Source organism: Pteropus vampyrus, unplaced genomic scaffold (assembly GCF_000151845.1).
Source record: "Pteropus vampyrus isolate Shadow unplaced genomic scaffold, Pvam_2.0 Scaffold155, whole genome shotgun sequence".
Lineage (NCBI taxonomy): Eukaryota > Metazoa > Chordata > Mammalia > Chiroptera > Pteropodidae > Pteropus > Pteropus vampyrus.
The window spans coordinates 2,012,366-2,026,061 of record NW_011888936.1 but is presented as its reverse complement, the minus strand read 5'-3'; the positions used below and the strand labels follow the sequence as shown (position 1 = coordinate 2,026,061).

The 13,696-nt window shown below is 37.0% G+C and overlaps 1 long non-coding RNA gene across 1 annotated transcript; it reads right to left on the bottom strand.

The window, feature by feature from the left end:
- Positions 1-12,105: 12,105 nt before the first annotated feature.
- On the bottom strand, positions 12,106-13,010 carry LOC111745432. The gene is made up of 2 exons (XR_002782644.1): positions 12,877-13,010; positions 12,106-12,612 (listed from the first exon to the last, which is right to left on the bottom strand). It is a non-coding gene; the product is annotated as an uncharacterized LOC111745432 (long non-coding RNA).
- Positions 13,011-13,696: the final 686 nt, after the last annotated feature.

Here is a 13,696-nt window from a genome sequence, read left to right as displayed (position 1 = left end):
CACTGCGTAACAGCATTTCAGTCGATGACAGACTGCTTATACGAGGGTAGTCCCATAAGATTGTAATGGGGCTGAAAAATTCCTGTCACCTGGTGACATTGTAGCACAGTGCATTACTCACGCGTTTGTGGTGATGCTGGTGTAAACAGACCTACTGTGCTGCTAGTCGTATAAAAGTATAGCACATACAATTATGTATAGTACAAAATCCTTGATAATGACGATAAATGACTATGTTATTGGATTATGTATTTACTATACTATACTCTTTCTATTTATTAAAAAAAAAGTTTGTTGTAAAACTGTATGCTTTGCGATGCCAGCAGCAACTTCATACATCTGTTGTTTACCATGTCTCTTGATTGAATCACTTTCTCTTGTGTTTGATTTAATCTAGTTTTTGTATGGTAACTTGTTATACAGACATACAGCCTAAGCAATACGCTATACCACACAGCCTAGGTGTGTAGTAGGCTACCATCTAGGTTTGTGTGAGTGCGCTTTGTGATGTTCACATAACAAAACTGCCCAATGATACATTTCTCAGAACATATCCCTGTTGTTCATCAGAGTGTGTCTGTACTTCCTTCCCCCCATTTCTACCCTTCCTGGTATCCAAGCCTGATGTTACTTTCTTTGCACGGACCTTTGTCCCTTCTTCTCTGTCCTTTGGAATCGTTAACAAGCATAGTTACAATGGGCTCCTAAATGGCCCTGCAGCGGGATCTTCTCTCCAATCCAAATTTATCCTGATATTAGAGAAACTTCCCAAAACCACAAATATGATTGTTTACTTACCTTCTTAAAAACTTTAGTGGGTTCTCAATGCCTTTAAGATAAATCTTAATTTCTAGGGCTGGTCTTTATCTTCTGACCAAACCATATCTTTCACTGTAGGCTTCTTAAACCTTCTCATACCCAGGGTCACTGCCTCTGGAGTCACTGGGACAGTGATGCCCTTCATAGGGAGTATATGTGACCAATGTTCTCTCTGCCTGGAATGCTTTTCTCTGCCCTGTGTTTCTTCTCAGGAATAATCTTTTGAATTAAAGTATGAATGAATGAATACAATACAATTAACATTGGGTTGATGTGGGCAAGTCTGGATTAATTCTTTAACTTTTTTCTATGTGCATTTGGAGTGTGTTTCTTTCTATACCAGCTTTGGTCCTATTCTAACACTACCTGTTCCTTCCTATTGTTTTCTAGTTGCTTTACTTATAGCTTCTGTCTCTAGCCTGATTTGGTTTTCTTCTGGAGCAAGTATTATCTGTCACCATACACTATCTATTCTCTTATATCATATTTCCATTCCTTTGTGGGGATGACCAAGGGTTTACTGTGGCTGCAGTACAATTGGCAGCTGTCAGAATCAAAACTCATTAATAAAAAAACGATAATGCTTCAAAGTACATTACATTACTCCTTCAAAGTCCTTTGTGAACATTATCTTATTAATCATCACAATAGCTCAGGGGAAGATAAACATTGTTGGTTATCTTACCTAGATCATATTTTGAAAGAACCTTTTTTTTTTTCCTTGTTATTGTTTGATTATGCTATGAAATCTGGATAGCAATTTTCATATTGGCTATTTGGATATAATTTGATATGCTGATGTAAAAATTTCCCTGGATCAGTAAGGGGGTTTTTATTTTTATTTTAGATGTCTCACCCAGACTCTTGTCGAATTCTTTCCAGAGAGCTGAGCAAAGAATAACAAGCAAAAGATTCAGATTTTTCTGCTCCAGGATTGATATTTTCTGAATAGCTTGTAGTTCATTAGACCATTGAGTCATGATCTAGAAATCTAAAGGTCATCTATCGGTACACATTATAGGTGCTCAAGTAATTGTTGAAGGACTGAATAATATACCAATTTATAATCTGGAAGTTTAAATGAGGGGCTTGTATAAGGAATTCATATCCTAGTCAGGAATTCCATTGGTACCTAGTATCAAATAGCTAAGCAACTTTTTTTAGGAAAGGAATTTTACTTAGAAAACTGGCTTAAAAAATTTAGTTGATTCCGTCCCCACCTCACCTCTAGCATTCTGTGTTTACTTTTCTCATATTTCAATGCATCTTTGTTTATAAGTTTAATTTCCTTTCTGTAGCAGGAACCATATTTCCCTATGGACTTGACACATAATGGGGCTCGATAAATTACTTGAATTGAAAAAAAAATTAACCAGATAAATATTTCCTATAAAAAAATTGAAAGGTGGATAGGTTCATTTCAAAATTATAGAAAGGAATTGTCTAATAGTTAGACATTATATTCAAATTGGGCATCAGGTATTCTCAGAGCACCCTGTGTGAAGAATTTGAAATCTTCCAATAACTCAGCAACAAACTGCCCAGGCTCTGGAAGACCTTTATAGAGATGGGCACTGTCACAGATGGTATTGGCACTTTCTATATTGTGAGGTGGAGTCTTGTTTTGTGGGAGAGCCTAAGCTAGAGTGGCCATCGATGCAACTATACCTCTGTTATCTTTAGTCTTGGGAAAGTGTGTTGGGTGACACTTCATGAGGTTTACATCAAATTTTTTCCAATTCAGGCACACACTTCTGACCTCACAGATTCTGTCAATTCTATGTCCGTCCTATAAGCATTGACTTATTGACTTAAAAGACCAGGCTAAAGTCAAGCCATGGAGCTAATCGAGCCTTTTCCCAGCACCGCAGTCTGTGGCAGCAGGGTGTGGAGGTGAGGCGAAGGGTGGAAACTTTCTCTTGTCTTGTAGTTCCCCTTCCTGCTTGAGCACATACACAACTCTCCGCTGGCATCTCTTCTTCCCATTTGTCCTACTGCTACTCCAAGCACGGTGGGTGCCCAAGACAAAGACACAAGCTTTCTGAAAACTCCCACAATTTGGACACACTCTTGACAGCTTTCTCAAATCCCCAGGGAATTGTGACCCATTATTGAGGAATGTGTGAGTAGAACAGGCAGGCTTCGATCGGCCACTTTTTAAGATTGAGAGATAAAACACCTTTATATTTTTCTAAACTCTTCTTCATTCTTGCCTTTTCTCTTTCAGTAAGAAAGTTGGCGCCGACATCCCATAGAAGAAGCACAACAAAGAGGGTTAAAAGTGGTTCTAGATTTCATTTAGTAATGTGTACATTCCACTGCTCTGTGCTGTGGAGGGAAGAGTCTTAGCCAATGGCATCCCAGGAAAATGATTGCCTTTTAAACATACAAATTCTCAACAAATCTAGTTTTCTCAGCTTCAGCTCTTAAGCTTTGCACTTAGTGCAAAGTAGTGCTCATATCAGCATCTGTTTCATTCTTTTAACAAAATAACATTGTTTCGATGAAATGTCTGTGCCTCAATTGTCCATGTTTTGCACAGCAGTTTTAGATTGGGTATTCATAGCAATCATGACTGTGATTGCTATCCTGAGCAGTCTGCAGAACATGAATTTCCCCAATGCTAAAACTTCTCTCAGGGAGCTTTCTGTAGCTTTTGAGAGCTGCAGAACTCTCTGTGTACCTTGACATTCAATGAACTTTTTTCTAAAACAATGGAATCCTATTTTCAAGGAAAACCTTGGAGTCAGGTCATGGTTTGGGTGGAAGAGCCCAAGAAGTTGACAGCAAGCAGGTTGGGCAACCATCCCCCAGCTGCTTTTCATTCATGTTGGCTCCCCTTCTATCTCTCTCTGTCCTGAGGTATGTAATCTGGTAATTAGCAAATAAGTGTTTTCTAGAACTCTTGAAGCTCTTCCCTAGAAACCAAGCAATCACAGTTTGAAAGCAATCACAGCAAAGCTCTAGCTTGCAAGCTAAAACTACAATTAGGATACTGAGAAGAATCCAAAACTATTCACTTTCCTTCTAAAAATTACAATACTTCCTAAGCTAGGGAGTACTGAATTAATTGGACTCACGATTCTTCGAAGATTGGTTTTAGAAATGGTTAAGTTTGGGGTTGAAAGAGAAATGACCCTTTTCTGAGAAGGAACACTTGTACCTGGATTGTGATTCTGTTTCACATCTTTGAGATAAACTTAATTTGATTTTTGAGATCAATGCTTAACCTTCTGAATTGCCAATTAGGTGTAAAGTAGGGGCAGAGTGTGCATGTTAATTTTTTTCAAACATCAGCTGCAAGACCCAATTGGAAACCTAGCAAACTTGTCTCTTTTTGCCTTTCCCCCACCTGAGATGTTAATTATAATTCTAGCTCTGATATTAGTAGAGCAGTTAACTTAATCTCTTAGGGTTCAATTTTTTCTTTTGAAAATAAGCACATATTGCACTGAAATGTTCAATAAGGCCTCTTTAATTGCTAACAATGGATAATTACTTAGGGTCTGGTCTCCCGCAGCCACACAACCATGTCGACAGTGCCCTATGCAACCCTACAGACCACTATTCTCTTGGATTCCCATGTACTTGACCCTGGAGTTTTGCAACATGGTGGCCCCATGTGGGGTGGTTTGAAAGGTGTGACCGAATTTCACCTCAGCCTTAAAAATCCTTCCTTTCCAGATGCTTTGAAACGTTGCCACTGGAGACCTAAGTTTAAATATTATTCTCTCCAGTATGATTCTTGGAAAGATAACACATTAAATCATTAACAAGTTTTGAGAATTGTTTTTATTTCCTCTGTGACAGGAAGACCCTAGAGAAGTATGAGAACTCTAGGTAGATGCTGCAGGGGAGGAAAAACTTTCTTCTGCCCTCTGACAAATTCTGTGACTGGGTCTGAGGATTAGGCTAACATAAGACCAATTAACAGGAGAAAAAATACAAATTTTAATTGATATTTTGACATGTACATGGGAGTCTTAAAAAAAAAAAAATGAAGACCCGAAGAAACCATGAGGCCCCAAAGCTCATATAGCTTTTTAAACAAAGAATGATAAATTGTGCGAATGTGACAAGACAAAGGGGTTTGGGCTAAGGGCCGTAAATTGTGGGACAGTGACTAAGAAACATATAGGGGAAATTAATGGAAAATCCGGGTTATTTTAGTAAGTTTGTTTGTACAAGGCCATTTTGGCATCGACTCCCAGTCTCCAGTGATAAGAATGTTCTTCTTTTCCTGGCACAATAAGGGCACCTTTCTCATGGGAAATCTTATCACCTGCTTTAGGTAGAAAGGGGAAGGTCAGAGGTCTACTGTTTCTCAAGTGCCTTCAGCTCAAAATAATCAATACGCCGAAGTGTAATATTTTGGGGTAGCTTGGTCTGACCTTCTTCACTGGAGAGGTGGTGGTGGTGAGGAAGAGAAAACTGAATAAAGGCTTTTGAGCCAGACGTAACTGAATTCAAATCTTGGATCCATTTATAAGTTGCATGACGTTGGGTTAATTATTTAAGGTTTTGGGCTTCAGTTTCTGTATCTGTAAGGTTGTACTTTTTCCCTTAGAGGACAGTCGCGAAGACCGAATTGTATACTGTGTTAAGTACCTGGTATATAGCAGGAGCTAAATAGGATTATTACCTATTTCTTCACAATTTTACCCACAGCTAGATCTGCAGGTAGACGTTCCAAACATCTAGCTGAAAACAAAACTCAGATAGAAGTCTTGGTATTCAAGGGACAGACACACCTTCCCACTTGAGGAACAACTTTTTATTTCGTAATCATCGATGCCTGTGGCAGTTAGGCTGGGATGCCAAGAAGTACTTGCTCTCTGATCTTCCTCACGCATTCTCCAATCCCTCTGAGTTGTTTGGCACATGTTTCGAAATGTGAAAATGGGGATGGTACTCTCGAAACAGTAAAATCATTATGTTAAAAGCTCATTTTATTTTCTTCCATTTGCATACGAAGTACAGTGCTGGAGATATTCTTTGCTTTTGTTAGGGAGTGAGTTTTCTCTCTTTCTCTTTTATCTGTCTTCCATTAGGAAAGCATTTTTTGATTGCTTACACCATTTATTTTGTGGAAATAAGAGGCTATTGTTCTATCAGGAAAAAAAAATCCCACTTCAATAACCATTTAGAGTAGAGAGAAGGAAGGAAAGTATTACGGAGAAAAATAATTCCTTTCCCATATTTCTCTTAAGTTGTATATCTTGGAACTAGTTTTCCCTTACAAGGACCTTCTCTTTGTTTATAAGGAAAAAAAAAATCTCTAAGAAGACAAAACCCATAGGATTTGTCCATTTTCCTAACTAACTTTCAGGCATGATGCAAAACTGCCATTAAGAATCTCTGTTCTTTGTTCGGTCCAATTTTAAAATATTTCTTTAGAGGTTACAAAAGATTTCAAAAACATATTAAAGGACTCTTCTTAAAAAGTTGACTTCCCTTGGGAACTTGGAAATCAGATTTTTAAAATGTTCTTCTGAGCTGCGTCTGAAATTTAATCTCGACTAGCATTATACTGTCTTCCTAGTAAAGGGCAGCTTGATATAACTTTGAAGCAGGGTGATCATGGAGGCGAGAGCTGGTCGGACAGTGTGCCCAACTTGGAGGTTTTATTCACATTTTTTATCTCAGTTTCACCACATTGATTGCAGGGGCTGATTCTTTTTATGGAGATAATTTCCTTTTCTCTATCTAAAAATGTTTACACTGAGGCATATTTGTTAACATTTTTTCTTTGTATATCTCAGGTGTATTAGTGTCGTACTTCAGCAAATAGATTATAAATTCCGTGAAGCTGGAGGACCCTGTTTAATATTCTTCGGCATTCCCTATGGTGCTTAGTTTAGTTCTGGTTCCTTTGTAGCTACTCCATAAATACTGTACTTATCCATTTATTGGTTGATTATCTATTAGCTCGATCTGTAATCTAGTAGAAAATTAGAAAGAGGCTTGAGGCTCTTCATGCTCACCTGGGCTAACAGAAAAGAATTTCTAAAGCAAAATATCCACTATTGCTCTGCCCCGGCTTCACACCTCTTCCCTCCTGATCAGGTATGAGCTGTAAAAAGCGAACCAAGACGACAGTGCTTAGCTCAGCCTAATGTTTTAAATGATAGAAAGATCGAGCAGGTTTTCAGATCTTTATATTGAATCTGCTGGTTGTAGTTTATTACACCCTCATTAAACTGTAAGGCAGATAAACATAGCTTTTGGATGAGTTGCAGAAATACTTCCCTCTCTTAGCAGAGATAAGAATTGGCTGCATTTCTATTTCCCTGTGTTTTGTTGAACTCTTCCTTAAGGAACGATGCAATCACAGACTTATCAAGTTTAGTTTTTGCGACAGCACTGGCGCTCATCTGATCCAACTTTGCAGTTTTATACAGGAGAGAGGCTCAGAGACGGCAAGTGGTTTATAAGGTCAGACAACCAGCCAGCAGCACAAGAACTAAACGCTGTCTTTTTCCCCTTTCACCTTACTTCATCACTTTTTTTTTTTTTTTTTGGTAAATAAAGGAATTGCCCCTAGATTCAGAAATAAGCTTAATCTATTTCTTTTCTGATTGACCTTCCTTACCTATAAAATGGAGATGTTGTGGTAATGAAAATAGTTTCAGTTTCCACCTATAACGCTTATGGAATTCAACGTTGACAGATGAAAATGTGAGGCACTTTAAGCTACTTAGAAATTTGTCATACGAGGCATAGTTTTTGAGGTTAAACAAAAAAGGACAATCATGGAGAAAGGCTAAAGAGTAAATATCTATTGCTTTTTCTAGTTATATCATGCTAATGAATTTAAATTTGTTTAACAATGAATGTGATTTTTAGGAGATATATGAAAAATAGCTCTGATGAAACCAAAAAACACAGACTTGTTATTGTTCCCATCATCACAGTTTGAAAGGCGTGGCAAAAGAAAGCGAAAAGACACTCTCAGATGAAACACAATATTGATATTTGGCATGCTCAGTTGATTTTCCACCCAAAGATATGAAATCCCTTTACCCACACTAATTATGCCTCCCCACCAGGGCCAGCCCTTGGCACAGCTGGGAAGTTGGTGTGGTTGACTTTGGCTCCCTGGCTCTCTCTTGCTGTACCCTATTTCCTTTTTGATGCCCTCATGGTTCCTCAAAGGTGGTGTAACTACCGCAGTCAGTAGTGCACTTGCCACGGATTGCTAAGGAAACAGATTCCTAATCTCCAAGCTGAGCTACTGAATCAGAATATCTGTGAGTGAAGTCCAGGAATCTGCATTTTTAACTGTATCTCTCACTTCCACTCCCAAGATCTGCACCCTAAGCTTTAAAAACCACTAACCTAATAAGCATTCCAGCCTCCCAGAGGTTTATGTTCTCCTTCTGCCTGACAAATCTGCTCTTCTGAAGTGTAGATGACAGGTGTGATTTAATATGAGTATTCACAAACGATATTGAAAAGCTTCCCTTAGTTTTAAGACAGAGTTCTTTCTCTGTCTCTTTGTGGAATATTGGGCATTTAGAGTTGAGTGAGGGAGGCAATTTTTAAAATATTAAATCTTTTAAATATTAATTTAATTTTTAACACTTATTTTTGTAATTTTTATTTCGCCCAGAGATTTTTATTGCTAAGGAGGCTGGGTCAGTTGAACAAGCATGGTGTTTGAAATCAGAGAGTCTTGGGTTTAAATCCTGACACCATCACTTATTAACCTGATGATCTTACCAATTTTTTTAACTGTTCTAAGCTTTACTTTTTTCATTTATAAAACAGACAATAATATATAAATTGAAGTATTATTCCAAGAAGTAAATGAGATAACTGTGCTTAGAGAGTTCCCTGTGACAATGCCTGGCATATTAGATGTTCCAAATATATTCAATGTGTATGTGCTGAGGGCCTCATGTTAATTGGTTGTGGCAGGGGGTAAAGTGGTGACAGGGTTTCCATCTCACAAACAGTTTAAGTCAAATCAAAGACAAAGACCTGTAAATCATTTTTAGAGGAGATCAGTGTTGAAAAAACATTCATTCACTTGACAAGTATTTACTGAGTTTCTATGACATGTAGATATAATTGTGAGTTAGACATGGATAGCCAATGATTAATACGATGGCTAAACATCCTCATGGAGCCTACACGTGGGCAGTTGGGGATAGAAAATAAACTAGTATACAAGTAATTAAATGGACGACACCAAATTTCGAGAAGTGCCGTGAACAGAGTGAAGCAGGGTTAAGTTAGAGAGATGTATTAGTTTTCTACAGCTGCTGTAACAGCTTACCATAAACTGAAACCTTAAAAACAATAAAAACTTATTCTCTAACAGTTTTAGAGGCTAGAAATCTAAAATCAAGATGCTGACAGGTTTGGTTCCTTGTGGAGGCTCCGAGGGAAAATTTGTTTCGTGCTTCTCCTCTAGCTTCTGGTGGTTGCTGGAAGCCCTTGGCATTCCTCACCTTGTTGGGGGCGTCGGCACAGTTTTGCCTCCCACTTCCCATTTCTTTTTTCTCTCTGCGTCTCTGCATCTTCTCTTCGTCAAAGTACACCTGCCATGGACTATAAGGCCCACCCTAAGTCCAGGATGATCTCATCCTGAAATCCTTAATGTAATTGCATCTGTACAATACTTTTTTTCCCTGAGCCTCCTTCCTGTATAAATAAGGTCAACTTCACAGGTTGCAGGAGTTAAGGCTTGGACGTAATTTGGGGGGGGGGGGGCTGCTCATGACTCAACTTACAAGAGGGACTGTGGCTAGGTGGGTAGACTACTTTGGATAGGATGGTTGGAGAAGGCCTTTTGGAGGAAGAGACACTGAGCTAAGACTGGGATCAGAAGGAAGAACCAGCCATTCAAAGAGTTCAAATAACATGTGTGAGAAATGAACTTGGTAGGCTCAAGGAGAGGAATAAAGGCCAGTGTGGATAGAGCAATCAGAGTGAGAGGGAGAAAGGTAAAGATATGAGGTGAGGCCAGAGAGGTTGGAGGGGGCTAGATTATACAGGGTCTTATAGTCATTAATTTCACATGTGTGTTTTATTATTTCTGCACTAAGAAGGTACAGGAGAGGCTTTATTGGAGAGGTACAGTAGGCAGCTAGATATGCAATTTTAGAGCTCAGAGGAAAGATTTAAACCAGATATGTTTGCTAGTCATCAACATATAGTGTTTTAAGCTATGAGACAAGATGTGGTCACCTAGGGAAAGAATGGCAATAGAGAAGGATGAAGTTTGGGTCATTCTAATATTTAGAGTCCAGGAAGAGGATTGAACAAAAGAGAGTGGGAAGGAGTGGGCAATAGATGAGAGGAAAACCAATCCTGTGATGCCATGGAAGCCAATGGAAGACCAAGTTGGGGAGAGAAATCGGTCACCTGTGCTGAGTGCTAGAGACAGGTTGAGTCAAATCACAAAAGAACACTAACTTGGCAAAGTGCACATTAGTGCTGTCTTGAAAAAAAAAGTGGCTTCAGTGGCGTGATGGAGTTGAAAGTCCAAATGAAGAGGATTGAAGAGTGAATGGAACATGGGGAGGTGAAGACAGTAAATTTAGGTAACTCTTTTAAGGTTGTGTTATGAACAGGTAAACATATAATTTACTATTTGAGATAGGACACTTTTGAGAATGAAGGAGGAAGAGGAATGCTAAGAATAAAATTATGTCATTAAAAAATTAGGTTATTGAAGCATATTTATATACTGTAAAATTCATTCTTTCATTTATACAGTTTAATGAATAAAATTATATAATTTTGAAATAATTATTAACAACTTGGTTTAACAGATCTGATGTCTTTATAAAAGATTTTTTTCAAAAGCCATTCAAAAAGAAAATTTTCTCTAAAAATAAAAATATTATTTATGTGTAGTAAAAAAGTTAATCCTTACTATATTGTTTTGCCGAACAATAAAAACAACATAAGCAAAATAATTATTCTTGATATATGTTAACCAATTTGAAAGTGGTTCTTTGTTTTATCTATCTCCATTATTTTTCTAAATAATGTATTTTTTTCTAATGTGGTCTTATTATTTGGATTTTTTTCATAGAATTGTCTGCAATCTTCAGTGTTGCATTTTATGAATTACAATTTGAAATTGTGACACTTTAATTTCTCTTCTTTGTAAAATATAATATTTTAAGTGACAAATATCCTCTATGGGTGCTGGTATATGTGGTTAGCTTAGAGCAAATTCTGTTAATTGACAATATCCTCAATTCTCTCTGTCTTTCTCTCTCTCTCTTTTTTTTTTTTTTGAGGAGGGACAAAAGACTTTAAATATCTGAGCTCAATTTCTTTTTAGTTTGGCTTTTCTCCTTTATTTAATGCATTTTTCTTTTAAAATAGTTTTTGTAAGACAAAACTCTAATATACTCATCTTCACTTACAATTTTTTTGATTATTATACAAATTTTAATGCTATAAAATCATAAGCCTTCTCAATTTTTTTTTACTTCCTTATAAAATATGATTTTTTTCCAATAATAAAAGGAGCTCTATCAAAGTATGCTCCCCACAAATTAAGATATTCCAAAACACAATTACAGAATTTCACAATCAGATCTTGTATAAAGAGTGAGCTCTCATCACTTGATAAGTTCAGTTCCTTTTTGCCTTTGCAGGGGTTGATTTCAGTGCCTTCATATTAGCAAGCTTTATTTCCAATCACTGCCACTTGTAGAAAGCCTCAGAATTTGAAGGGTTTCTTCGTGCTTGATATATTGACTGCTTTGATTAAAGCCATCCAACTGATTCTAAACAAAATACAACCAAAATTTTGAGGACTTGTTTACAGGAAAGCACATTACCATTGTAGGATACTTTAGGTGATTTGCAAAGTAATATTTCAAAAAGACACTTCTAAACTCCAACTGATATCAAGCAGCAAAGAGAGAATTTACTGCTATGCTGAAATAACGTTTTATATTCATTATTTAGTAGTTCAGTTACTTTGTGTAAATAGAAAATATTTCTATTATGATAAGTATATTATCACAGCCTTTTATATGCCATTATAAACTATGGGAGCACAAGAACAAATCCCTAGAACATATCTGCCCTGAAGTTCCTTCATTTAGAAGGACTTCTGTGCTTAATAAGAGCACTGTGCTCTACTACATTTGTTTTCGTATTATCACCACGTACACAAAAATTTTATCTTCACTGTTGAATTTAAGTGTATTTATAATAGTATTCATAATGTTGTTAAATATTTCAACATTTACGGAATGAACCTCTAAAAACTTTATAGTAGTCTATGAAACAAGGGAAATAACTGAACCATTATTGGAATGAACCTAATTGATTTTTTATTTAAAGCATCTAATATTACTGACATAAAATAGACATCATTTTAATATTTGGAAAGTTCTGCTAGCGAAATCAACACACTGATGGCCATCACTTCACTTTTCGCACATGTAGAAGGAAGCTTAGAATAAAAATGGGGAGAATAAATTTACAAGAAGAGTTATTTGATCTAAATTAAAAGTTATGCCGCATACAATGATATGTACATGTACTTTCTGTAGCTACATGTAAAACTATTGTCTTTGGGCATAGTTCTTTTAAACTATTAAGTTTTGCAATAGATGTTGATCTTTTTTCAACACATGTGTATCTTCTGGTGTTGGCCCCCATGGTGGGTATTACTGTCAACAACATTTTGTGTAATTAACAGTCTGTGTTAATGTCAATAAACATTCTTTTCTTCCTCCTTCTCCTTCCTCTTTCAATTCCTCTTGTTCTTTGTGTTGTCTTCATCTCCATCTTCTTTACACACTCCACAAAAGACTAGAGGAACAGGAAGAGAGGATATTACCCTGGTTGCAAAGGTTGACCTGATCACATGGAAAAGATTAAACTCGGGAAACAAACAATCCTTTCAACTGCTCTGATGTTCCTGTGCTTTGCTTTATTAGCATTCATATTTACAAGGTATTTTTCTTATAAAGATCCCAAAGGCTCTGAAATCCACACCATTATCACAGGGTAGTGACTCAAATATGAACAAATTTAAATTTAAAGAGAGAATGATTAACGTAAGAGAGGCCTTACTTATTTGGTGCCGACTTCCTTCTTTTTCCTGAAATAAGCATGAGTTTTCTGAGTCAGGTAGTGTGTCTCTTGGTAGTAGAATGGTGATCCAGAACCTCCCGTTTGTTGAATCAGAGGGTTCTGTGTGCTCACGTTTCCTTTGGGCTGAGTGACGACAGGAAGCTTTGTCATGCTTACTTTTTATTCATGCAACGCATCAGGTAACAAGCAGCAGCAAAGGTTAATTCCCAGGGAATGCCAGTAGGACTACTCAGATAAAGGAAATGGTTTGTGATAAAGAATCACCTGCAGCTAAAGGCTTTTATTCCCCTTCCAAGCTTGCTTCATGTTTAAATATTGCTTATATGGGAAAAAGCCAGCGATATTTTAAGTGTGTGTGCGTTATTTTTTAAGTCGAGGTGATTCTAATATGATCAGCAGAAATCATGAATGACTAATTTGGGCTCTGCTTCTTATGAAAACATCTGTGTGATTTCTTTTTCTGATAAATACATTTGATTGTGAGTATTCCAGAAGATTCTGCTTTTTACATTTTAATACTCTTGGTAGATAGTTATTTAGTGCTGATCATGTGCAAAGCTCTGTACTAGACACTGGGGAGGGAGGTTATTGGAAGAAAAGAGGAAAGAGACACTAAGGTAACTATATCTTGTCTCATTGCTTAAAATACTATATATTGATGACTAGCTCAGCCTTCAAAAAGGCTTATTATCTGGAAGAGGAGACCTCACATACATTATACTCATACACACATTACTAGGGTGGGAAAGTGGTTAGTCTCCTGTGTGGGCTAAATATGACAAGAAATCTTGTTTTCAAC